Below are 19427 nucleotides of genomic sequence, written 5' to 3'. Positions count from 1 at the left end.
GGTAAGATTTTTAATGGATTGTTATTGCCCTTGAGTTTACAATTGCAATCAGTACTGTCTATTGGCAGAAGTGACATAACAAAGTTTCAAAGAAACAGAACTCTAGCACACCAGAATTAATTTTCTGCATTGGCCGGGAATCGGACCCGGGTCTCCCGCGTGGCAGGCGAGAATTCTACCACTGAACCACCAATGCTCAAGGTGACGTGACACCTATGCTCACAGGCAGTGAGGGTATGCCTCCTGGTAATAGATGGGAGACGAGGAACACATTGATCTTGAGTAAAAACACATTTTCGAGGGGCACATAACAAGGGGCTGCACAAGGTTGACAAGATTTTTAATGGATTGTTATTGCCCTTGAGTTTACAATTGCAATCAGTACTGTCTATTGGCAGAAGTGACATAACAAAGTTTCAAAGAAACAGAACTCTAGCACACCAGAATTAATTTTCTGCATTGGCCGGGAATCGGACCCGGGTCTCCCGCGTGGGAAGCGAGAATTCTACCACTGAACCACCAATGCTCTAGGTGACGTGACACCTATGCTCACAGGGAGTGAGGGTATGCCTCCTGGTAAGATTTTTAATGGATTGTTATTGCCCTTGAGTTTACAATTGCAATCAGTACTGTCTATTGGCAGAAGTGACATAACAAAGTTTCAAAGAAACAGAACTCTAGCACACCAGAATTAATTTTCTGCATTGGCCGGGAATCGGACCCAGGTCTCCCGCGTGGCAGGCGAGAATTCTACCACTGAACCACCAATGCTCAAGGTGACGTGACACCTATGCTCACAGGCAGTGAGGGTATGCCTCCTGGTAATAGATGGGAGACGAGGAACACATTGATCTTGAGTAAAAACACATTTTCGAGGGGCACATAACAAGGGGCTGCACAAGGTTGACAAGATTTTTAATGGATTGTTATTGCCCTTGAGTTTACAATTGCAATCAGTACTGTCTATTGGCAGAAGTGACATAACAAAGTTTCAAAGAAACAGAACTCTAGCACACCAGAATTAATTTTCTGCATTGGCCGGGAATCGGACCCGGGTCTCCCGCGTGGGAAGCGAGAATTCTACCACTGAACCACCAATGCTCTAGGTGACGTGACACCTATGCTCACAGGGAGTGAGGGTATGCCTCCTGGTAAGATTTTTAATGGATTGTTATTGCCCTTGAGTTTACAATTGCAATCAGTACTGTCTATTGGCAGAAGTGACATAACAAAGTTTCAAAGAAACAGAACTCTAGCACACCAGAATTAATTTTCTGCATTGGCCGGGAATCGGACCCGGGTCTCCCGCGTGGCAGGCAAGAATTCTACCACTGAACCACCAATGCTCAAGGTGACGTGACACCTATGCTCACAGGCAGTGAGGGTATGCCTCCTGGTAATAGATGGGAGACGAGGAACACATTGATCTTGAGTAAAAACACATTTTCGAGGGGCACATAACAAGGGGCTGCACAAGGTTGACAAGATTTTTAATGGATTGTTATTGCCCTTGAGTTTACAATTGCAATCAGTACTGTCTATTGGCAGAAGTGACATAACAAAGTTTCAAAGAAACAGAACTCTAGCACACCAGAATTAATTTTCTGCATTGGCCGGGAATCGGACCCGGGTCTCCCGCGTGGGAAGCGAGAATTCTACCACTGAACCACCAATGCTCTAGGTGACGTGACACCTATGCTCACAGGGAGTGAGGGTATGCCTCCTGGTAAGATTTTTAATGGATTGTTATTGCCCTTGAGTTTACAATTGCAATCAGTACTGTCTATTGGCAGAAGTGACATAACAAAGTTTCAAAGAAACAGAACTCTAGCACACCAGAATTAATTTTCTGCATTGGCCGGGAATCGGACCCAGGTCTCCCGCGTGGCAGGCGAGAATTCTACCACTGAACCACCAATGCTCAAGGTGACGTGACACCTATGCTCACAGGCAGTGAGGGTATGCCTCCTGGTAATAGATGGGAGACGAGGAACACATTGATCTTGAGTAAAAACACATTTTCGAGGGGCACATAACAAGGGGCTGCACAAGGTTGACAAGATTTTTAATGGATTGTTATTGCCCTTGAGTTTACAATTGCAATCAGTACTGTCTATTGGCAGAAGTGACATAACAAAGTTTCAAAGAAACAGAACTCTAGCACACCAGAATTAATTTTCTGCATTGGCCGGGAATCGGACCCGGGTCTCCCGCGTGGGAAGCGAGAATTCTACCACTGAACCACCAATGCTCTAGGTGACGTGACACCTATGCTCACAGGGAGTGAGGGTATGCCTCCTGGTAAGATTTTTAATGGATTGTTATTGCCCTTGAGTTTACAATTGCAATCAGTACTGTCTATTGGCAGAAGTGACATAACAAAGTTTCAAAGAAACAGAACTCTAGCACACCAGAATTAATTTTCTGCATTGGCCGGGAATCGGACCCGGGTCTCCCGCGTGGCAGGCAAGAATTCTACCACTGAACCACCAATGCTCAAGGTGACGTGACACCTATGCTCACAGGCAGTGAGGGTATGCCTCCTGGTAATAGATGGGAGACGAGGAACACATTGATCTTGAGTAAAAACACATTTTCGAGGGGCACATAACAAGGGGCTGCACAAGGTTGACAAGATTTTTAATGGATTGTTATTGCCCTTGAGTTTACAATTGCAATCAGTACTGTCTATTGGCAGAAGTGACATAACAAAGTTTCAAAGAAACAGAACTCTAGCACACCAGAATTAATTTTCTGCATTGGCCGGGAATCGGACCCGGGTCTCCCGCGTGGGAAGCGAGAATTCTACCACTGAACCACCAATGCTCTAGGTGACGTGACACCTATGCTCACAGGGAGTGAGGGTATGCCTCCTGGTAAGATTTTTAATGGATTGTTATTGCCCTTGAGTTTACAATTGCAATCAGTACTGTCTATTGGCAGAAGTGACATAACAAAGTTTCAAAGAAACAGAACTCTAGCACACCAGAATTAATTTTCTGCATTGGCCGGGAATCGGACCCGGGTCTCCCGCGTGGCAGGCGAGAATTCTACCACTGAACCACCAATGCTCAAGGTGACGTGACACCTATGCTCACAGGCAGTGAGGGTATGCCTCCTGGTAATAGATGGGAGACGAGGAACACATTGATCTTGAGTAAAAACACATTTTCGAGGGGCACATAACAAGGGGCTGCACAAGGTTGACAAGATTTTTAATGGATTGTTATTGCCCTTGAGTTTACAATTGCAATCAGTACTGTCTATTGGCAGAAGTGACATAACAAAGTTTCAAAGAAACAGAACTCTAGCACACCAGAATTAATTTTCTGCATTGGCCGGGAATCGGACCCGGGTCTCCCGCGTGGGAAGCGAGAATTCTACCACTGAACCACCAATGCTCTAGGTGACGTGACACCTATGCTCACAGGGAGTGAGGGTATGCCTCCTGGTAAGATTTTTAATGGATTGTTATTGCCCTTGAGTTTACAATTGCAATCAGTACTGTCTATTGGCAGAAGTGACATAACAAAGTTTCAAAGAAACAGAACTCTAGCACACCAGAATTAATTTTCTGCATTGGCCGGGAATCGGACCCAGGTCTCCCGCGTGGCAGGCGAGAATTCTACCACTGAACCACCAATGCTCAAGGTGACGTGACACCTATGCTCACAGGCAGTGAGGGTATGCCTCCTGGTAATAGATGGGAGACGAGGAACACATTGATCTTGAGTAAAAACACATTTTCGAGGGGCACATAACAAGGGGCTGCACAAGGTTGACAAGATTTTTAATGGATTGTTATTGCCCTTGAGTTTACAATTGCAATCAGTACTGTCTATTGGCAGAAGTGACATAACAAAGTTTCAAAGAAACAGAACTCTAGCACACCAGAATTAATTTTCTGCATTGGCCGGGAATCGGACCCGGGTCTCCCGCGTGGGAAGCGAGAATTCTACCACTGAACCACCAATGCTCTAGGTGACGTGACACCTATGCTCACAGGGAGTGAGGGTATGCCTCCTGGTAAGATTTTTAATGGATTGTTATTGCCCTTGAGTTTACAATTGCAATCAGTACTGTCTATTGGCAGAAGTGACATAACAAAGTTTCAAAGAAACAGAACTCTAGCACACCAGAATTAATTTTCTGCATTGGCCGGGAATCGGACCCGGGTCTCCCGCGTGGCAGGCAAGAATTCTACCACTGAACCACCAATGCTCAAGGTGACGTGACACCTATGCTCACAGGCAGTGAGGGTATGCCTCCTGGTAATAGATGGGAGACGAGGAACACATTGATCTTGAGTAAAAACACATTTTCGAGGGGCACATAACAAGGGGCTGCACAAGGTTGACAAGATTTTTAATGGATTGTTATTGCCCTTGAGTTTACAATTGCAATCAGTACTGTCTATTGGCAGAAGTGACATAACAAAGTTTCAAAGAAACAGAACTCTAGCACACCAGAATTAATTTTCTGCATTGGCCGGGAATCGGACCCGGGTCTCCCGCGTGGGAAGCGAGAATTCTACCACTGAACCACCAATGCTCTAGGTGACGTGACACCTATGCTCACAGGGAGTGAGGGTATGCCTCCTGGTAAGATTTTTAATGGATTGTTATTGCCCTTGAGTTTACAATTGCAATCAGTACTGTCTATTGGCAGAAGTGACATAACAAAGTTTCAAAGAAACAGAACTCTAGCACACCAGAATTAATTTTCTGCATTGGCCGGGAATCGGACCCGGGTCTCCCGCGTGGGAAGCGAGAATTCTACCACTGAACCACCAATGCTCTAGGTGACGTGACACCTATGCTCACAGGGAGTGAGGGTATGCCTCCTGGTAAGATTTTTAATGGATTGTTATTGCCCTTGAGTTTACAATTGCAATCAGTACTGTCTATTGGCAGAAGTGACATAACAAAGTTTCAAAGAAACAGAACTCTAGCACACCAGAATTAATTTTCTGCATTGGCCGGGAATCGGACCCGGGTCTCCCGCGTGGGAAGCGAGAATTCTACCACTGAACCACCAATGCTCTAGGTGATGTGACACCTATGCTCAAAGGGAGTCAGGGTATGCTTCCTGGTAAGAAATGGGAGACGAGGAACAAAGATCTGGTGTAAAAACACATTTTCGAGGGGCACATAATAAGGGGCTGCACAAGGTTGACAAGATTTTTAATGGATTGTTATTGCCCTTGAGTTTACAATTGCAATCAGTACTGTCTATTGGCAGAAGTGACATAACAAAGTTTCAAAGAAACAGAACTCTAGCACACCAGAATTCATTTTCTGCATTGGCCGGGAATCGGACCCGGGTCTCCCGCGTGGCAGGCGAGAATTCTACCACTGAACCACCAATGCTCAAGGTGACGTGACACCTATGCTCACAGGCAGTGAGGGTATGCCTCCTGGTAATAGATGGGAGACGAGGAACACATTGATCTTGAGTAAAAACACATTTTCGAGGGGCACATAACAAGGGGCTGCACAAGGTTGACAAGATTTTTAATGGATTGTTATTGCCCTTGAGTTTACAATTGCAATCAGTACTGTCTATTGGCAGAAGTGACATAACAAAGTTTCAAAGAAACAGAACTCTAGCACACCAGAATTAATTTTCTGCATTGGCCGGGAATCGGACCCGGGTCTCCCGCGTGGGAAGCGAGAATTCTACCACTGAACCACCAATGCTCTAGGTGACGTGACACCTATGCTCACAGGGAGTCAGGGTATGCCTCCTGGTAAGATTTTTAATGGATTGTTATTGCCCTTGAGTTTACAATTGCAATCAGTACTGTCTATTGGCAGAAGTGACATAACAAAGTTTCAAAGAAACAGAACTCTAGCACACCAGAATTAATTTTCTGCATTGGCCGGGAATCGGACCCGGGTCTCCCGCGTGGCAGGCGAGAATTCTACCACTGAACCACCAATGCTCAAGGTGACGTGACACCTATGCTCACAGGCAGTGAGGGTATGCCTCCTGGTAATAGATGGGAGACGAGGAACACATTGATCTTGAGTAAAAACACATTTTCGAGGGGCACATAACAAGGGGCTGCACAAGGTTGACAAGATTTTTAATGGATTGTTATTGCCCTTGAGTTTACAATTGCAATCAGTACTGTCTATTGGCAGAAGTGACATAACAAAGTTTCAAAGAAACAGAACTCTAGCACACCAGAATTAATTTTCTGCATTGGCCGGGAATCGGACCCGGGTCTCCCGCGTGGGAAGCGAGAATTCTACCACTGAACCACCAATGCTCTAGGTGACGTGACACCTATGCTCACAGGGAGTGAGGGTATGCCTCCTGGTAAGATTTTTAATGGATTGTTATTGCCCTTGAGTTTACAATTGCAATCAGTACTGTCTATTGGCAGAAGTGACATAACAAAGTTTCAAAGAAACAGAACTCTAGCACACCAGAATTCATTTTCTGCATTGGCCGGGAATCGGACCCGGGTCTCCCGCTTGGGAAGCGAGAATTCTACCACTGAACCACCAATGCTCGAGGTGACGTGACACCTATGCTCACAGGCAGTGAGGGTATGCCTCCTGGTAATAGATGGGAGACGAGGAACACATTGATCTTGAGTAAAAACACATTTTCGAGGGGCACATAACAAGGGGCTGCACAAGGTTGACAAGATTTTTAATGGATTGTTATTGCCCTTGAGTTTACAATTGCAATCAGTACTGTCTATTGGCAGAAGTGACATAACAAAGTTTCAAAGAAACAGAACTCTAGCACACCAGAATTAATTTTCTGCATTGGCCGGGAATCGGACCCGGGTCTCCCGCGTGGGAAGCGAGAATTCTACCACTGAACCACCAATGCTCTAGGTGACGTGACACCTATGCTCACAGGGAGTGAGGGTATGCCTCCTGGTAAGATTTTTAATGGATTGTTATTGCCCTTGAGTTTACAATTGCAATCAGTACTGTCTATTGGCAGAAGTGACATAACAAAGTTTCAAAGAAACAGAACTCTAGCACACCAGAATTAATTTTCTGCATTGGCCGGGAATCGGACCCGGGTCTCCCGCGTGGGAAGCGAGAATTCTACCACTGAACCACCAATGCTCTAGGTGACGTGACACCTATGCTCACAGGGAGTGAGGGTATGCCTCCTGGTAAGATTTTTAATGGATTGTTATTGCCCTTGAGTTTACAATTGCAATCAGTACTGTCTATTGGCAGAAGTGACATAACAAAGTTTCAAAGAAACAGAACTCTAGCACACCAGAATTAATTTTCTGCATTGGCCGGGAATCGGACCCGGGTCTCCCGCGTGGGAAGCGAGAGTTCTACCACTGAACCACCAATGCTCTAGGTGACGTGACACCTATGCTCACAGGCAGTGAGGGTATGCCTCCTGGTAATAGATGGGAGACGAGGAACACATTGATCTTGAGTAAAAACACATTTTCGAGGGGCACATAACAAGGGGCTGCACAAGGTTGACAAGATTTTTAATGGATTGTTATTGCCCTTGAGTTTACAATTGCAATCAGTACTGTCTATTGGCAGAAGTGACATAACAAAGTTTCAAAGAAACAGAACTCTAGCACACCAGAATTAATTTTCTGCATTGGCCGGGAATCGGACCCGGGTCTCCCGCGTGGGAAGCGAGAATTCTACCACTGAACCACCAATGCTCTAGGTGACGTGACACCTATGCTCACAGGGAGTGAGGGTATGCCTCCTGGTAAGATTTTTAATGGATTGTTATTGCCCTTGAGTTTACAATTGCAATCAGTACTGTCTATTGGCAGAAGTGACATAACAAAGTTTCAAAGAAACAGAACTCTAGCACACCAGAATTAATTTTCTGCATTGGCCGGGAATCGGACCCGGGTCTCCCGCGTGGGAAGCGAGAATTCTACCACTGAACCACCAATGCTCTAGGTGACGTGACACCTATGCTCACAGGGAGTGAGGGTATGCCTCCTGGTAAGATTTTTAATGGATTGTTATTGCCCTTGAGTTTACAATTGCAATCAGTACTGTCTATTGGCAGAAGTGACATAACAAAGTTTCAAAGAAACAGAACTCTAGCACACCAGAATTAATTTTCTGCATTGGCCGGGAATCGGACCCGGGTCTCCCGCGTGGGAAGCGAGAATTCTACCACTGAACCACCAATGCTCTAGGTGATGTGACACCTATGCTCAAAGGGAGTCAGGGTATGCTTCCTGGTAAGAAATGGGAGACGAGGAACAAAGATCTGGTGTAAAAACACATTTTCGAGGGGCACATAATAAGGGGCTGCACAAGGTTGACAAGATTTTTAATGGATTGTTATTGCCCTTGAGTTTACAATTGCAATCAGTACTGTCTATTGGCAGAAGTGACATAACAAAGTTTCAAAGAAACAGAACTCTAGCACAGGGAGTGAGGGTATGCCTCCTGGTAAGATTTTTAATGGATTGTTATTGCCCTTGAGTTTACAATTGCAATCAGTACTGTCTATTGGCAGAAGTGACATAACAAAGTTTCAAAGAAACAGAACTCTAGCACACCAGAATTAATTTTCTGCATTGGCCGGGAATCGGACCCGGGTCTCCCGCGTGGCAGGCGAGAATTCTACCACTGAACCACCAATGCTCAAGGTGACGTGACACCTATGCTCACAGGCAGTGAGGGTATGCCTCCTGGTAATAGATGGGAGACGAGGAACACATTGATCTTGAGTAAAAACACATTTTCGAGGGGCACATAACAAGGGGCTGCACAAGGTTGACAAGATTTTTAATGGATTGTTATTGCCCTTGAGTTTACAATTGCAATCAGTACTGTCTATTGGCAGAAGTGACATAACAAAGTTTCAAAGAAACAGAACTCTAGCACACCAGAATTAATTTTCTGCATTGGCCGGGAATCGGACCCGGGTCTCCCGCGTGGGAAGCGAGAATTCTACCACTGAACCACCAATGCTCTAGGTGACGTGACACCTATGCTCACAGGGAGTGAGGGTATGCCTCCTGGTAAGATTTTTAATGGATTGTTATTGCCCTTGAGTTTACAATTGCAATCAGTACTGTCTATTGGCAGAAGTGACATAACAAAGTTTCAAAGAAACAGAACTCTAGCACACCAGAATTAATTTTCTGCATTGGCCGGGAATCGGACCCGGGTCTCCCGCGTGGGAAGCGAGAATTCTACCACTGAACCACCAATGCTCTAGGTGACGTGACACCTATGCTCACAGGGAGTGAGGGTATGCCTCCTGGTAAGATTTTTAATGGATTGTTATTGCCCTTGAGTTTACAATTGCAATCAGTACTGTCTATTGGCAGAAGTGACATAACAAAGTTTCAAAGAAACAGAACTCTAGCACACCAGAATTAATTTTCTGCATTGGCCGGGAATCGGACCCGGGTCTCCCGCGTGGCAGGCAAGAATTCTACCACTGAACCACCAATGCTCAAGGTGACGTGACACCTATGCTCACAGGCAGAGAGGGTATGCCTCCTGGTAATAGATGGGAGACGAGGAACACATTGATCTTGAGTAAAAACACATTTTCGAGGGGCACATAACAAGGGGCTGCACAAGGTTGACAAGATTTTTAATGGATTGTTATTGCCCTTGAGTTTACAATTGCAATCAGTACTGTCTATTGGCAGAAGTGACATAACAAAGTTTCAAAGAAACAGAACTCTAGCACACCAGAATTAATTTTCTGCATTGGCCGGGAATCGGACCCGGGTCTCCCGCGTGGGAAGCGAGAATTCTACCACTGAACCACCAATGCTCTAGGTGACGTGACACCTATGCTCACAGGGAGTGAGGGTATGCCTCCTGGTAAGATTTTTAATGGATTGTTATTGCCCTTGAGTTTACAATTGCAATCAGTACTGTCTATTGGCAGAAGTGACATAACAAAGTTTCAAAGAAACAGAACTCTAGCACACCAGAATTAATTTTCTGCATTGGCCGGGAATCGGACCCGGGTCTCCCGCGTGGGAAGCGAGAATTCTACCACTGAACCACCAATGCTCTAGGTGATGTGACACCTATGCTCAAAGGGAGTCAGGGTATGCTTCCTGGTAAGAAATGGGAGACGAGGAACAAAGATCTGGTGTAAAAACACATTTTCGAGGGGCACATAATAAGGGGCTGCACAAGGTTGACAAGATTTTTAATGGATTGTTATTGCCCTTGAGTTTACAATTGCAATCAGTACTGTCTATTGGCAGAAGTGACATAACAAAGTTTCAAAGAAACAGAACTCTAGCACAGGGAGTGAGGGTATGCCTCCTGGTAAGATTTTTAATGGATTGTTATTGCCCTTGAGTTTACAATTGCAATCAGTACTGTCTATTGGCAGAAGTGACATAACAAAGTTTCAAAGAAACAGAACTCTAGCACAGGGAGTGAGGGTATGCCTCCTGGTAAGATTTTTAATGGATTGTTATTGCCCTTGAGTTTACAATTGCAATCAGTACTGTCTATTGGCAGAAGTGACATAACAAAGTTTCAAAGAAACAGAACTCTAGCACACCAGAATTAATTTTCTGCATTGGCCGGGAATCGGACCCGGGTCTCCCGCGTGGGAAGCGAGAATTCTACCACTGAACCACCAATGCTCTAGGTGACGTGACACCTATGCTCACAGGGAGTGAGGGTATGCCTCCTGGTAAGATTTTTAATGGATTGTTATTGCCCTTGAGTTTACAATTGCAATCAGTACTGTCTATTGGCAGAAGTGACATAACAAAGTTTCAAAGAAACAGAACTCTAGCACACCAGAATTAATTTTCTGCATTGGCCGGGAATCGGACCCGGGTCTCCCGCGTGGGAAGCGAGAATTCTACCACTGAACCACCAATGCTCTAGGTGATGTGACACCTATGCTCAAAGGGAGTCAGGGTATGCTTCCTGGTAAGAAATGGGAGACGAGGAACAAAGATCTGGTGTAAAAACACATTTTCGAGGGGCACATAATAAGGGGCTGCACAAGGTTGACAAGATTTTTAATGGATTGTTATTGCCCTTGAGTTTACAATTGCAATCAGTACTGTCTATTGGCAGAAGTGACATAACAAAGTTTCAAAGAAACAGAACTCTAGCACAGGGAGTGAGGGTATGCCTCCTGGTAAGATTTTTAATGGATTGTTATTGCCCTTGAGTTTACAATTGCAATCAGTACTGTCTATTGGCAGAAGTGACATAACAAAGTTTCAAAGAAACAGAACTCTAGCACAGGGAGTGAGGGTATGCCTCCTGGTAAGATTTTTAATGGATTGTTATTGCCCTTGAGTTTACAATTGCAATCAGTACTGTCTATTGGCAGAAGTGACATAACAAAGTTTCAAAGAAACAGAACTCTAGCACACCAGAATTAATTTTCTGCATTGGCCGGGAATCGGACCCGGGTCTCCCGCGTGGGAAGCGAGAATTCTACCACTGAACCACCAATGCTCTAGGTGACGTGACACCTATGCTCACAGGGAGTGAGGGTATGCCTCCTGGTAAGATTTTTAATGGATTGTTATTGCCCTTGAGTTTACAATTGCAATCAGTACTGTCTATTGGCAGAAGTGACATAACAAAGTTTCAAAGAAACAGAACTCTAGCACACCAGAATTAATTTTCTGCATTGGCCGGGAATCGGACCCGGGTCTCCCGCGTGGGAAGCGAGAATTCTACCACTGAACCACCAATGCTCTAGGTGATGTGACACCTATGCTCAAAGGGAGTCAGGGTATGCTTCCTGGTAAGAAATGGGAGACGAGGAACAAAGATCTGGTGTAAAAACACATTTTCGAGGGGCACATAATAAGGGGCTGCACAAGGTTGACAAGATTTTTAATGGATTGTTATTGCCCTTGAGTTTACAATTGCAATCAGTACTGTCTATTGGCAGAAGTGACATAACAAAGTTTCAAAGAAACAGAACTCTAGCACAGGGAGTGAGGGTATGCCTCCTGGTAAGATTTTTAATGGATTGTTATTGCCCTTGAGTTTACAATTGCAATCAGTACTGTCTATTGGCAGAAGTGACATAACAAAGTTTCAAAGAAACAGAACTCTAGCACAGGGAGTGAGGGTATGCCTCCTGGTAAGATTTTTAATGGATTGTTATTGCCCTTGAGTTTACAATTGCAATCAGTACTGTCTATTGGCAGAAGTGACATAACAAAGTTTCAAAGAAACAGAACTCTAGCACACCAGAATTAATTTTCTGCATTGGCCGGGAATCGGACCCGGGTCTCCCGCGTGGGAAGCGAGAATTCTACCACTGAACCACCAATGCTCTAGGTGACGTGACACCTATGCTCACAGGGAGTGAGGGTATGCCTCCTGGTAAGATTTTTAATGGATTGTTATTGCCCTTGAGTTTACAATTGCAATCAGTACTGTCTATTGGCAGAAGTGACATAACAAAGTTTCAAAGAAACAGAACTCTAGCACACCAGAATTAATTTTCTGCATTGGCCGGGAATCGGACCCGGGTCTCCCGCGTGGGAAGCGAGAATTCTACCACTGAACCACCAATGCTCTAGGTGATGTGACACCTATGCTCAAAGGGAGTCAGGGTATGCTTCCTGGTAAGAAATGGGAGACGAGGAACAAAGATCTGGTGTAAAAACACATTTTCGAGGGGCACATAATAAGGGGCTGCACAAGGTTGACAAGATTTTTAATGGATTGTTATTGCCCTTGAGTTTACAATTGCAATCAGTACTGTCTATTGGCAGAAGTGACATAACAAAGTTTCAAAGAAACAGAACTCTAGCACAGGGAGTGAGGGTATGCCTCCTGGTAAGATTTTTAATGGATTGTTATTGCCCTTGAGTTTACAATTGCAATCAGTACTGTCTATTGGCAGAAGTGACATAACAAAGTTTCAAAGAAACAGAACTCTAGCACACCAGAATTAATTTTCTGCATTGGCCGGGAATCGGACCCGGGTCTCCCGCGTGGGAAGCGAGAATTCTACCACTGAACCACCAATGCTCAAGGTGACGTGACACCTATGCTCACAGGCAGTGAGGGTATGCCTCCTGGTAATAGATGGGAGACGAGGAACACATTGATCTTGAGTAAAAACACATTTTCGAGGGGCACATAACAAGGGGCTGCACAAGGTTGACAAGATTTTTAATGGATTGTTATTGCCCTTGAGTTTACAATTGCAATCAGTACTGTCTATTGGCAGAAGTGACATAACAAAGTTTCAAAGAAACAGAACTCTAGCACACCAGAATTAATTTTCTGCATTGGCCGGGAATCGGACCCGGGTCTCCCGCGTGGGAAGCGAGAATTCTACCACTGAACCACCAATGCTCTAGGTGACGTGACACCTATGCTCACAGGGAGTGAGGGTATGCCTCCTGGTAAGATTTTTAATGGATTGTTATTGCCCTTGAGTTTACAATTGCAATCAGTACTGTCTATTGGCAGAAGTGACATAACAAAGTTTCAAAGAAACAGAACTCTAGCACACCAGAATTCATTTTCTGCATTGGCCGGGAATCGGACCCGGGTCTCCCGCTTGGGAAGCGAGAATTCTACCACTGAACCACCAATGCTCGAGGTGACGTGAAACCTATGCTCACAGGCAGTGAGGGTATGCCTCCTGGTAATAGATGGGAGACGAGGAACACATTGATCTTGAGTAAAAACACATTTTCGAGGGGCACATAACAAGGGGCTGCACAAGGTTGACAAGATTTTTAATGGATTGTTATTGCCCTTGAGTTTACAATTGCAATCAGTACTGTCTATTGGCAGAAGTGACATAACAAAGTTTCAAAGAAACAGAACTCTAGCACACCAGAATTAATTTTCTGCATTGGCCGGGAATCGGACCCGGGTCTCCCGCGTGGGAAGCGAGAATTCTACCACTGAACCACCAATGCTCTAGGTGACGTGACACCTATGCTCACAGGGAGTGAGGGTATGCCTCCTGGTAAGATTTTTAATGGATTGTTATTGCCCTTGAGTTTACAATTGCAATCAGTACTGTCTATTGGCAGAAGTGACATAACAAAGTTTCAAAGAAACAGAACTCTAGCACACCAGAATTAATTTTCTGCATTGGCCGGGAATCGGACCCGGGTCTCCCGCGTGGCAGGCGAGAATTCTACCACTGAACCACCAATGCTCAAGGTGACGTGACACCTATGCTCACAGGCAGTGAGGGTATGCCTCCTGGTAATAGATGGGAGACGAGGAACACATTGATCTTGAGTAAAAACACATTTTCGAGGGGCACATAACAAGGGGCTGCACAAGGTTGACAAGATTTTTAATGGATTGTTATTGCCCTTGAGTTTACAATTGCAATCAGTACTGTCTATTGGCAGAAGTGACATAACAAAGTTTCAAAGAAACAGAACTCTAGCACACCAGAATTAATTTTCTGCATTGGCCGGGAATCGGACCCGGGTCTCCCGCGTGGGAAGCGAGAATTCTACCACTGAACCACCAATGCTCTAGGTGACGTGACACCTATGCTCACAGGGAGTGAGGGTATGCCTCCTGGTAAGATTTTTAATGGATTGTTATTGCCCTTGAGTTTACAATTGCAATCAGTACTGTCTATTGGCAGAAGTGACATAACAAAGTTTCAAAGAAACAGAACTCTAGCACACCAGAATTAATTTTCTGCATTGGCCGGGAATCGGACCCGGGTCTCCCGCGTGGCAGGCGAGAATTCTACCACTGAACCACCAATGCTCAAGGTGACGTGACACCTATGCTCACAGGCAGTGAGGGTATGCCTCCTGGTAATAGATGGGAGACGAGGAACACATTGATCTTGAGTAAAAACACATTTTCGAGGGGCACATAACAAGGGGCTGCACAAGGTTGACAAGATTTTTAATGGATTGTTATTGCCCTTGAGTTTACAATTGCAATCAGTACTGTCTATTGGCAGAAGTGACATAACAAAGTTTCAAAGAAACAGAACTCTAGCACAGGGAGTGAGGGTATGCCTCCTGGTAAGATTTTTAATGGATTGTTATTGCCCTTGAGTTTACAATTGCAATCAGTACTGTCTATTGGCAGAAGTGACATAACAAAGTTTCAAAGAAACAGAACTCTAGCACAGGGAGTGAGGGTATGCCTCCTGGTAAGATTTTTAATGGATTGTTATTGCCCTTGAGTTTACAATTGCAATCAGTACTGTCTATTGGCAGAAGTGACATAACAAAGTTTCAAAGAAACAGAACTCTAGCACACCAGAATTAATTTTCTGCATTGGCCGGGAATCGGACCCGGGTCTCCCGCGTGGGAAGCGAGAATTCTACCACTGAACCACCAATGCTCTAGGTGACGTGACACCTATGCTCACAGGGAGTGAGGGTATGCCTCCTGGTAAGATTTTTAATGGATTGTTATTGCCCTTGAGTTTACAATTGCAATCAGTACTGTCTATTGGCAGAAGTGACATAACAAAGTTTCAAAGAAACAGAACTCTAGCACACCAGAATTAATTTTCTGCATTGGCCGGGAATCGGACCCGGGTCTCCCGCGTGGGAAGCGAGAATTCTACCACTGAACCACCAATGCTCTAGGTGATGTGACACCTATGCTCAAAGGGAGTCAGGGTATGCTTCCTGGTAAGAAATGGGAGACGAGGAACAAAGATCTGGTGTAAAAACACATTTTCGAGGGGCACATAATAAGGGGCTGCACAAGGTTGACAAGATTTTTAATGGATTGTTATTGCCCTTGAGTTTACAATTGCAATCAGTACTGTCTATTGGCAGAAGTGACATAACAAAGTTTCAAAGAAACAGAACTCTAGCACAGGGAGTGAGGGTATGCCTCCTGGTAAGATTTTTAATGGATTGTTATTGCCCTTGAGTTTACAATTGCAATCAGTACTGTCTATTGGCAGAAGTGACATAACAAAGTTTCAAAGAAACAGAACTCTAGCACACCAGAATTAATTTTCTGCATTGGCCGGGAATCGGACCCGGGTCTCCCGCGTGGGAAGCGAGAATTCTACCACTGAACCACCAATGCTCTAGGTGACGTGACACCTATGCTCACAGGGAGTGAGGGTATGCCTCCTGGTAAGATTTTTAATGGATTGTTATTGCCCTTGAGTTTACAATTGCAATCAGTACTGTCTATTGGCAGAAGTGACATAACAAAGTTTCAAAGAAACAGAACTCTAGCACACCAGAATTAATTTTCTGCATTGGCCGGGAATCGGACCCGGGTCTCCCGCGTGGCAGGCAAGAATTCTACCACTGAACCACCAATGCTCAAGGTGACGTGACACCTATGCTCACAGGCAGAGAGGGTATGCCTCCTGGTAATAGATGGGAGACGAGGAACACATTGATCTTGAGTAAAAACACATTTTCGAGGGGCACATAACAAGGGGCTGCACAAGGTTGACAAGATTTTTAATGGATTGTTATTGCCCTTGAGTTTACAATTGCAATCAGTACTGTCTATTGGCAGAAGTGACATAACAAAGTTTCAAAGAAACAGAACTCTAGCACACCAGAATTAATTTTCTGCATTGGCCGGGAATCGGACCCGGGTCTCCCGCGTGGGAAGCGAGAATTCTACCACTGAACCACCAATGCTCTAGGTGACGTGACACCTATGCTCACAGGGAGTGAGGGTATGCCTCCTGGTAAGATTTTTAATGGATTGTTATTGCCCTTGAGTTTACAATTGCAATCAGTACTGTCTATTGGCAGAAGTGACATAACAAAGTTTCAAAGAAACAGAACTCTAGCACACCAGAATTAATTTTCTGCATTGGCCGGGAATCGGACCCGGGTCTCCCGCGTGGGAAGCGAGAATTCTACCACTGAACCACCAATGCTCTAGGTGACGTGACACCTATGCTCACAGGGAGTGAGGGTATGCCTCCTGGTAAGATTTTTAATGGATTGTTATTGCCCTTGAGTTTACAATTGCAATCAGTACTGTCTATTGGCAGAAGTGACATAACAAAGTTTCAAAGAAACAGAACTCTAGCACACCAGAATTAATTTTCTGCATTGGCCGGGAATCGGACCCGGGTCTCCCGCGTGGCAGGCGAGAATTCTACCACTGAACCACCAATGCTCAAGGTGACGTGACACCTATGCTCACAGGCAGTGAGGGTATGCCTCCTGGTAATAGATGGGAGACGAGGAACACATTGATCTTGAGTAAAAACACATTTTCGAGGGGCACATAACAAGGGGCTGCACAAGGTTGACAAGATTTTTAATGGATTGTTATTGCCCTTGAGTTTACAATTGCAATCAGTACTGTCTATTGGCAGAAGTGACATAACAAAGTTTCAAAGAAACAGAACTCTAGCACAGGGAGTGAGGGTATGCCTCCTGGTAAGATTTTTAATGGATTGTTATTGCCCTTGAGTTTACAATTGCAATCAGTACTGTCTATTGGCAGAAGTGACATAACAAAGTTTCAAAGAAACAGAACTCTAGCACAGGGAGTGAGGGTATGCCTCCTGGTAAGATTTTTAATGGATTGTTATTGCCCTTGAGTTTACAATTGCAATCAGTACTGTCTATTGGCAGAAGTGACATAACAAAGTTTCAAAGAAACAGAACTCTAGCACACCAGAATTAATTTTCTGCATTGGCCGGGAATCGGACCCGGGTCTCCCGCGTGGGAAGCGAGAATTCTACCACTGAACCACCAATGCTCTAGGTGACGTGACACCTATGCTCACAGGGAGTGAGGGTATGCCTCCTGGTAAGATTTTTAATGGATTGTTATTGCCCTTGAGTTTACAATTGCAATCAGTACTGTCTATTGGCAGAAGTGACATAACAAAGTTTCAAAGAAACAGAACTCTAGCACACCAGAATTAATTTTCTGCATTGGCCGGGAATCGGACCCGGGTCTCCCGCGTGGGAAGCGAGAATTCTACCACTGAACCACCAATGCTCTAGGTGATGTGACACCTATGCTCAAAGGGAGTCAGGGTATGCTTCCTGGTAAGAAATGGGAGACGAGGAACAAAGATCTGGTGTAAAAACACATTTTCGAGGGGCACATAATAAGGGGCTGCACAAGGTTGACAAGATTTTTAATGGATTGTTATTGCCCTTGAGTTTACAATTGCAATCAGTACTGTCTATTGGCAGAAGTGACATAACAAAGTTTCAAAGAAACAGAACTCTAGCACAGGGAGTGAGGGTATGCCTCCTGGTAAGATTTTTAATGGATTGTTATTGCCCTTGAGTTTACAATTGCAATCAGTACTGTCTATTGGCAGAAGTGACATAACAAAGTTTCAAAGAAACAGAACTCTAGCACACCAGAATTAATTTTCTGCATTGGCCGGGAATCGGACCCGGGTCTCCCGCGTGGGAAGCGAGAATTCTACCACTGAACCACCAATGCTCTAGGTGACGTGACACCTATGCTCACAGGGAGTGAGGGTATGCCTCCTGGTAAGATTTTTAATGGATTGTTATTGCCCTTGAGTTTACAATTGCAATCAGTACTGTCTATTGGCAGAAGTGACATAACAAAGTTTCAAAGAAACAGAACTCTAGCACACCAGAATTAATTTTCTGCATTGGCCGGGAATCGGACCCGGGTCTCCCGCGTGGCAGGCAAGAATTCTACCACTGAACCACCAATGCTCAAGGTGACGTGACACCTATGCTCACAGGCAGAGAGGGTATGCCTCCTGGTAATAGATGGGAGACGAGGAACACATTGATCTTGAGTAAAAACACATTTTCGAGGGGCACATAACAAGGGGCTGCACAAGGTTGACAAGATTTTTAATGGATTGTTATTGCCCTTGAGTTTACAATTGCAATCAGTACTGTCTATTGGCAGAAGTGACATAACAAAGTTTCAAAGAAACAGAACTCTAGCACACCAGAATTAATTTTCTGCATTGGCCGGGAATCGGACCCGGGTCTCCCGCGTGGGAAGCGAGAATTCTACCACTGAACCACCAATGCTCTAGGTGACGTGACACCTATGCTCACAGGGAGTGAGGGTATGCCTCCTGGTAAGATTTTAATGGATTGTTATTGCCCTTGAGTTTACAATTGCAATCAGTACTGTCTATTGGCAGAAGTGACATAACAAAGTTTCAAAGAAACAGAACTCTAGCACACCAGAATTAATTTTCTGCATTGGCCGGGAATCGGACCCGGGTCTCCCGCGTGGGAAGCGAGAATTCTACCACTGAACCACCAATGCTCTAGGTGATGTGACACCTATGCTCAAAGGGAGTCAGGGTATGCTTCCTGGTAAGAAATGGGAGACGAGGAACAAAGATCTGGTGTAAAAACACATTTTCGAGGGGCACATAATAAGGGGCTGCACAAGGTTGACAAGATTTTTAATGGATTGTTATTGCCCTTGAGTTTACAATTGCAATCAGTACTGTCTATTGGCAGAAGTGACATAACAAAGTTTCAAAGAAACAGAACTCTAGCACAGGGAGTG

At 44.8% G+C, this 19427-nt stretch overlaps 61 non-coding genes across 61 annotated transcripts; all 61 read right to left on the bottom strand.

Moving 5' to 3' along the window:
- Positions 1-125: 125 nt before the first annotated feature.
- On the bottom strand, positions 126-196 carry trnag-gcc (transfer RNA glycine (anticodon GCC)). The gene has a single exon. It is a non-coding gene; the product is annotated as a tRNA-Gly (tRNA).
- A 259-nt stretch (positions 197-455) lies between these two features.
- Positions 456-526, bottom strand: trnag-ccc (transfer RNA glycine (anticodon CCC)). The gene has a single exon. It is a non-coding gene; the product is annotated as a tRNA-Gly (tRNA).
- Positions 527-700: 174 nt separating this feature from the next.
- Positions 701-771, bottom strand: trnag-gcc (transfer RNA glycine (anticodon GCC)). Its single transcript has one exon. It is a non-coding gene; the product is annotated as a tRNA-Gly (tRNA).
- Positions 772-1030: 259 nt separating this feature from the next.
- On the bottom strand, positions 1031-1101 carry trnag-ccc (transfer RNA glycine (anticodon CCC)). Its single transcript has one exon. It is a non-coding gene; the product is annotated as a tRNA-Gly (tRNA).
- A 174-nt stretch (positions 1102-1275) lies between these two features.
- Positions 1276-1346, bottom strand: trnag-gcc (transfer RNA glycine (anticodon GCC)). The gene has a single exon. It is a non-coding gene; the product is annotated as a tRNA-Gly (tRNA).
- Positions 1347-1605: 259 nt separating this feature from the next.
- On the bottom strand, positions 1606-1676 carry trnag-ccc (transfer RNA glycine (anticodon CCC)). The gene has a single exon. It is a non-coding gene; the product is annotated as a tRNA-Gly (tRNA).
- A 174-nt stretch (positions 1677-1850) lies between these two features.
- Positions 1851-1921, bottom strand: trnag-gcc (transfer RNA glycine (anticodon GCC)). The gene has a single exon. It is a non-coding gene; the product is annotated as a tRNA-Gly (tRNA).
- Positions 1922-2180: 259 nt separating this feature from the next.
- On the bottom strand, positions 2181-2251 carry trnag-ccc (transfer RNA glycine (anticodon CCC)). The gene has a single exon. It is a non-coding gene; the product is annotated as a tRNA-Gly (tRNA).
- A 174-nt stretch (positions 2252-2425) lies between these two features.
- Positions 2426-2496, bottom strand: trnag-gcc (transfer RNA glycine (anticodon GCC)). The gene has a single exon. It is a non-coding gene; the product is annotated as a tRNA-Gly (tRNA).
- A 259-nt stretch (positions 2497-2755) lies between these two features.
- Positions 2756-2826, bottom strand: trnag-ccc (transfer RNA glycine (anticodon CCC)). The gene has a single exon. It is a non-coding gene; the product is annotated as a tRNA-Gly (tRNA).
- A 174-nt stretch (positions 2827-3000) lies between these two features.
- Positions 3001-3071, bottom strand: trnag-gcc (transfer RNA glycine (anticodon GCC)). The gene has a single exon. It is a non-coding gene; the product is annotated as a tRNA-Gly (tRNA).
- Positions 3072-3330: 259 nt separating this feature from the next.
- trnag-ccc (transfer RNA glycine (anticodon CCC)) lies at positions 3331-3401 on the bottom strand. The gene has a single exon. It is a non-coding gene; the product is annotated as a tRNA-Gly (tRNA).
- Positions 3402-3575: 174 nt separating this feature from the next.
- Positions 3576-3646, bottom strand: trnag-gcc (transfer RNA glycine (anticodon GCC)). Its single transcript has one exon. It is a non-coding gene; the product is annotated as a tRNA-Gly (tRNA).
- A 259-nt stretch (positions 3647-3905) lies between these two features.
- trnag-ccc (transfer RNA glycine (anticodon CCC)) lies at positions 3906-3976 on the bottom strand. Its single transcript has one exon. It is a non-coding gene; the product is annotated as a tRNA-Gly (tRNA).
- Positions 3977-4150: 174 nt separating this feature from the next.
- trnag-gcc (transfer RNA glycine (anticodon GCC)) lies at positions 4151-4221 on the bottom strand. Its single transcript has one exon. It is a non-coding gene; the product is annotated as a tRNA-Gly (tRNA).
- Positions 4222-4480: 259 nt separating this feature from the next.
- trnag-ccc (transfer RNA glycine (anticodon CCC)) lies at positions 4481-4551 on the bottom strand. The gene has a single exon. It is a non-coding gene; the product is annotated as a tRNA-Gly (tRNA).
- A 174-nt stretch (positions 4552-4725) lies between these two features.
- trnag-ccc (transfer RNA glycine (anticodon CCC)) lies at positions 4726-4796 on the bottom strand. Its single transcript has one exon. It is a non-coding gene; the product is annotated as a tRNA-Gly (tRNA).
- A 174-nt stretch (positions 4797-4970) lies between these two features.
- On the bottom strand, positions 4971-5041 carry trnag-ccc (transfer RNA glycine (anticodon CCC)). Its single transcript has one exon. It is a non-coding gene; the product is annotated as a tRNA-Gly (tRNA).
- Positions 5042-5298: 257 nt separating this feature from the next.
- trnag-gcc (transfer RNA glycine (anticodon GCC)) lies at positions 5299-5369 on the bottom strand. Its single transcript has one exon. It is a non-coding gene; the product is annotated as a tRNA-Gly (tRNA).
- Positions 5370-5628: 259 nt separating this feature from the next.
- On the bottom strand, positions 5629-5699 carry trnag-ccc (transfer RNA glycine (anticodon CCC)). Its single transcript has one exon. It is a non-coding gene; the product is annotated as a tRNA-Gly (tRNA).
- Positions 5700-5873: 174 nt separating this feature from the next.
- Positions 5874-5944, bottom strand: trnag-gcc (transfer RNA glycine (anticodon GCC)). The gene has a single exon. It is a non-coding gene; the product is annotated as a tRNA-Gly (tRNA).
- Positions 5945-6203: 259 nt separating this feature from the next.
- Positions 6204-6274, bottom strand: trnag-ccc (transfer RNA glycine (anticodon CCC)). The gene has a single exon. It is a non-coding gene; the product is annotated as a tRNA-Gly (tRNA).
- A 174-nt stretch (positions 6275-6448) lies between these two features.
- On the bottom strand, positions 6449-6519 carry trnag-ccc (transfer RNA glycine (anticodon CCC)). The gene has a single exon. It is a non-coding gene; the product is annotated as a tRNA-Gly (tRNA).
- Positions 6520-6778: 259 nt separating this feature from the next.
- Positions 6779-6849, bottom strand: trnag-ccc (transfer RNA glycine (anticodon CCC)). The gene has a single exon. It is a non-coding gene; the product is annotated as a tRNA-Gly (tRNA).
- A 174-nt stretch (positions 6850-7023) lies between these two features.
- Positions 7024-7094, bottom strand: trnag-ccc (transfer RNA glycine (anticodon CCC)). The gene has a single exon. It is a non-coding gene; the product is annotated as a tRNA-Gly (tRNA).
- Positions 7095-7268: 174 nt separating this feature from the next.
- On the bottom strand, positions 7269-7339 carry trnag-ccc (transfer RNA glycine (anticodon CCC)). Its single transcript has one exon. It is a non-coding gene; the product is annotated as a tRNA-Gly (tRNA).
- Positions 7340-7598: 259 nt separating this feature from the next.
- trnag-ccc (transfer RNA glycine (anticodon CCC)) lies at positions 7599-7669 on the bottom strand. Its single transcript has one exon. It is a non-coding gene; the product is annotated as a tRNA-Gly (tRNA).
- Positions 7670-7843: 174 nt separating this feature from the next.
- trnag-ccc (transfer RNA glycine (anticodon CCC)) lies at positions 7844-7914 on the bottom strand. Its single transcript has one exon. It is a non-coding gene; the product is annotated as a tRNA-Gly (tRNA).
- Positions 7915-8088: 174 nt separating this feature from the next.
- Positions 8089-8159, bottom strand: trnag-ccc (transfer RNA glycine (anticodon CCC)). The gene has a single exon. It is a non-coding gene; the product is annotated as a tRNA-Gly (tRNA).
- A 388-nt stretch (positions 8160-8547) lies between these two features.
- trnag-gcc (transfer RNA glycine (anticodon GCC)) lies at positions 8548-8618 on the bottom strand. Its single transcript has one exon. It is a non-coding gene; the product is annotated as a tRNA-Gly (tRNA).
- A 259-nt stretch (positions 8619-8877) lies between these two features.
- Positions 8878-8948, bottom strand: trnag-ccc (transfer RNA glycine (anticodon CCC)). The gene has a single exon. It is a non-coding gene; the product is annotated as a tRNA-Gly (tRNA).
- A 174-nt stretch (positions 8949-9122) lies between these two features.
- On the bottom strand, positions 9123-9193 carry trnag-ccc (transfer RNA glycine (anticodon CCC)). The gene has a single exon. It is a non-coding gene; the product is annotated as a tRNA-Gly (tRNA).
- Positions 9194-9367: 174 nt separating this feature from the next.
- On the bottom strand, positions 9368-9438 carry trnag-gcc (transfer RNA glycine (anticodon GCC)). The gene has a single exon. It is a non-coding gene; the product is annotated as a tRNA-Gly (tRNA).
- A 259-nt stretch (positions 9439-9697) lies between these two features.
- Positions 9698-9768, bottom strand: trnag-ccc (transfer RNA glycine (anticodon CCC)). Its single transcript has one exon. It is a non-coding gene; the product is annotated as a tRNA-Gly (tRNA).
- Positions 9769-9942: 174 nt separating this feature from the next.
- trnag-ccc (transfer RNA glycine (anticodon CCC)) lies at positions 9943-10013 on the bottom strand. Its single transcript has one exon. It is a non-coding gene; the product is annotated as a tRNA-Gly (tRNA).
- A 519-nt stretch (positions 10014-10532) lies between these two features.
- Positions 10533-10603, bottom strand: trnag-ccc (transfer RNA glycine (anticodon CCC)). The gene has a single exon. It is a non-coding gene; the product is annotated as a tRNA-Gly (tRNA).
- Positions 10604-10777: 174 nt separating this feature from the next.
- On the bottom strand, positions 10778-10848 carry trnag-ccc (transfer RNA glycine (anticodon CCC)). Its single transcript has one exon. It is a non-coding gene; the product is annotated as a tRNA-Gly (tRNA).
- Positions 10849-11367: 519 nt separating this feature from the next.
- trnag-ccc (transfer RNA glycine (anticodon CCC)) lies at positions 11368-11438 on the bottom strand. The gene has a single exon. It is a non-coding gene; the product is annotated as a tRNA-Gly (tRNA).
- A 174-nt stretch (positions 11439-11612) lies between these two features.
- Positions 11613-11683, bottom strand: trnag-ccc (transfer RNA glycine (anticodon CCC)). Its single transcript has one exon. It is a non-coding gene; the product is annotated as a tRNA-Gly (tRNA).
- Positions 11684-12202: 519 nt separating this feature from the next.
- On the bottom strand, positions 12203-12273 carry trnag-ccc (transfer RNA glycine (anticodon CCC)). The gene has a single exon. It is a non-coding gene; the product is annotated as a tRNA-Gly (tRNA).
- Positions 12274-12447: 174 nt separating this feature from the next.
- trnag-ccc (transfer RNA glycine (anticodon CCC)) lies at positions 12448-12518 on the bottom strand. The gene has a single exon. It is a non-coding gene; the product is annotated as a tRNA-Gly (tRNA).
- Positions 12519-12906: 388 nt separating this feature from the next.
- Positions 12907-12977, bottom strand: trnag-ccc (transfer RNA glycine (anticodon CCC)). The gene has a single exon. It is a non-coding gene; the product is annotated as a tRNA-Gly (tRNA).
- Positions 12978-13236: 259 nt separating this feature from the next.
- Positions 13237-13307, bottom strand: trnag-ccc (transfer RNA glycine (anticodon CCC)). Its single transcript has one exon. It is a non-coding gene; the product is annotated as a tRNA-Gly (tRNA).
- A 174-nt stretch (positions 13308-13481) lies between these two features.
- On the bottom strand, positions 13482-13552 carry trnag-ccc (transfer RNA glycine (anticodon CCC)). The gene has a single exon. It is a non-coding gene; the product is annotated as a tRNA-Gly (tRNA).
- A 259-nt stretch (positions 13553-13811) lies between these two features.
- On the bottom strand, positions 13812-13882 carry trnag-ccc (transfer RNA glycine (anticodon CCC)). The gene has a single exon. It is a non-coding gene; the product is annotated as a tRNA-Gly (tRNA).
- Positions 13883-14056: 174 nt separating this feature from the next.
- On the bottom strand, positions 14057-14127 carry trnag-gcc (transfer RNA glycine (anticodon GCC)). The gene has a single exon. It is a non-coding gene; the product is annotated as a tRNA-Gly (tRNA).
- A 259-nt stretch (positions 14128-14386) lies between these two features.
- Positions 14387-14457, bottom strand: trnag-ccc (transfer RNA glycine (anticodon CCC)). The gene has a single exon. It is a non-coding gene; the product is annotated as a tRNA-Gly (tRNA).
- Positions 14458-14631: 174 nt separating this feature from the next.
- Positions 14632-14702, bottom strand: trnag-gcc (transfer RNA glycine (anticodon GCC)). The gene has a single exon. It is a non-coding gene; the product is annotated as a tRNA-Gly (tRNA).
- A 521-nt stretch (positions 14703-15223) lies between these two features.
- trnag-ccc (transfer RNA glycine (anticodon CCC)) lies at positions 15224-15294 on the bottom strand. Its single transcript has one exon. It is a non-coding gene; the product is annotated as a tRNA-Gly (tRNA).
- A 174-nt stretch (positions 15295-15468) lies between these two features.
- Positions 15469-15539, bottom strand: trnag-ccc (transfer RNA glycine (anticodon CCC)). Its single transcript has one exon. It is a non-coding gene; the product is annotated as a tRNA-Gly (tRNA).
- A 388-nt stretch (positions 15540-15927) lies between these two features.
- On the bottom strand, positions 15928-15998 carry trnag-ccc (transfer RNA glycine (anticodon CCC)). The gene has a single exon. It is a non-coding gene; the product is annotated as a tRNA-Gly (tRNA).
- A 174-nt stretch (positions 15999-16172) lies between these two features.
- Positions 16173-16243, bottom strand: trnag-gcc (transfer RNA glycine (anticodon GCC)). The gene has a single exon. It is a non-coding gene; the product is annotated as a tRNA-Gly (tRNA).
- A 259-nt stretch (positions 16244-16502) lies between these two features.
- Positions 16503-16573, bottom strand: trnag-ccc (transfer RNA glycine (anticodon CCC)). The gene has a single exon. It is a non-coding gene; the product is annotated as a tRNA-Gly (tRNA).
- Positions 16574-16747: 174 nt separating this feature from the next.
- trnag-ccc (transfer RNA glycine (anticodon CCC)) lies at positions 16748-16818 on the bottom strand. The gene has a single exon. It is a non-coding gene; the product is annotated as a tRNA-Gly (tRNA).
- Positions 16819-16992: 174 nt separating this feature from the next.
- trnag-gcc (transfer RNA glycine (anticodon GCC)) lies at positions 16993-17063 on the bottom strand. The gene has a single exon. It is a non-coding gene; the product is annotated as a tRNA-Gly (tRNA).
- A 521-nt stretch (positions 17064-17584) lies between these two features.
- trnag-ccc (transfer RNA glycine (anticodon CCC)) lies at positions 17585-17655 on the bottom strand. Its single transcript has one exon. It is a non-coding gene; the product is annotated as a tRNA-Gly (tRNA).
- A 174-nt stretch (positions 17656-17829) lies between these two features.
- On the bottom strand, positions 17830-17900 carry trnag-ccc (transfer RNA glycine (anticodon CCC)). Its single transcript has one exon. It is a non-coding gene; the product is annotated as a tRNA-Gly (tRNA).
- Positions 17901-18288: 388 nt separating this feature from the next.
- trnag-ccc (transfer RNA glycine (anticodon CCC)) lies at positions 18289-18359 on the bottom strand. Its single transcript has one exon. It is a non-coding gene; the product is annotated as a tRNA-Gly (tRNA).
- Positions 18360-18533: 174 nt separating this feature from the next.
- Positions 18534-18604, bottom strand: trnag-gcc (transfer RNA glycine (anticodon GCC)). The gene has a single exon. It is a non-coding gene; the product is annotated as a tRNA-Gly (tRNA).
- Positions 18605-18863: 259 nt separating this feature from the next.
- On the bottom strand, positions 18864-18934 carry trnag-ccc (transfer RNA glycine (anticodon CCC)). The gene has a single exon. It is a non-coding gene; the product is annotated as a tRNA-Gly (tRNA).
- A 173-nt stretch (positions 18935-19107) lies between these two features.
- trnag-ccc (transfer RNA glycine (anticodon CCC)) lies at positions 19108-19178 on the bottom strand. Its single transcript has one exon. It is a non-coding gene; the product is annotated as a tRNA-Gly (tRNA).
- Positions 19179-19427: the final 249 nt, after the last annotated feature.

This window comes from Siphateles boraxobius, unplaced genomic scaffold, assembly GCF_051911475.1.
Source record: "Siphateles boraxobius isolate OS27281-9 unplaced genomic scaffold, OSU_SipBor_1 100, whole genome shotgun sequence".
In the NCBI taxonomy this organism is placed as follows: Eukaryota; Metazoa; Chordata; class Actinopteri; order Cypriniformes; family Leuciscidae; genus Siphateles; species Siphateles boraxobius.
Note: the sequence above shows the minus strand (reverse complement) of the source record. Positions and strands in the feature narration are given on the sequence as shown.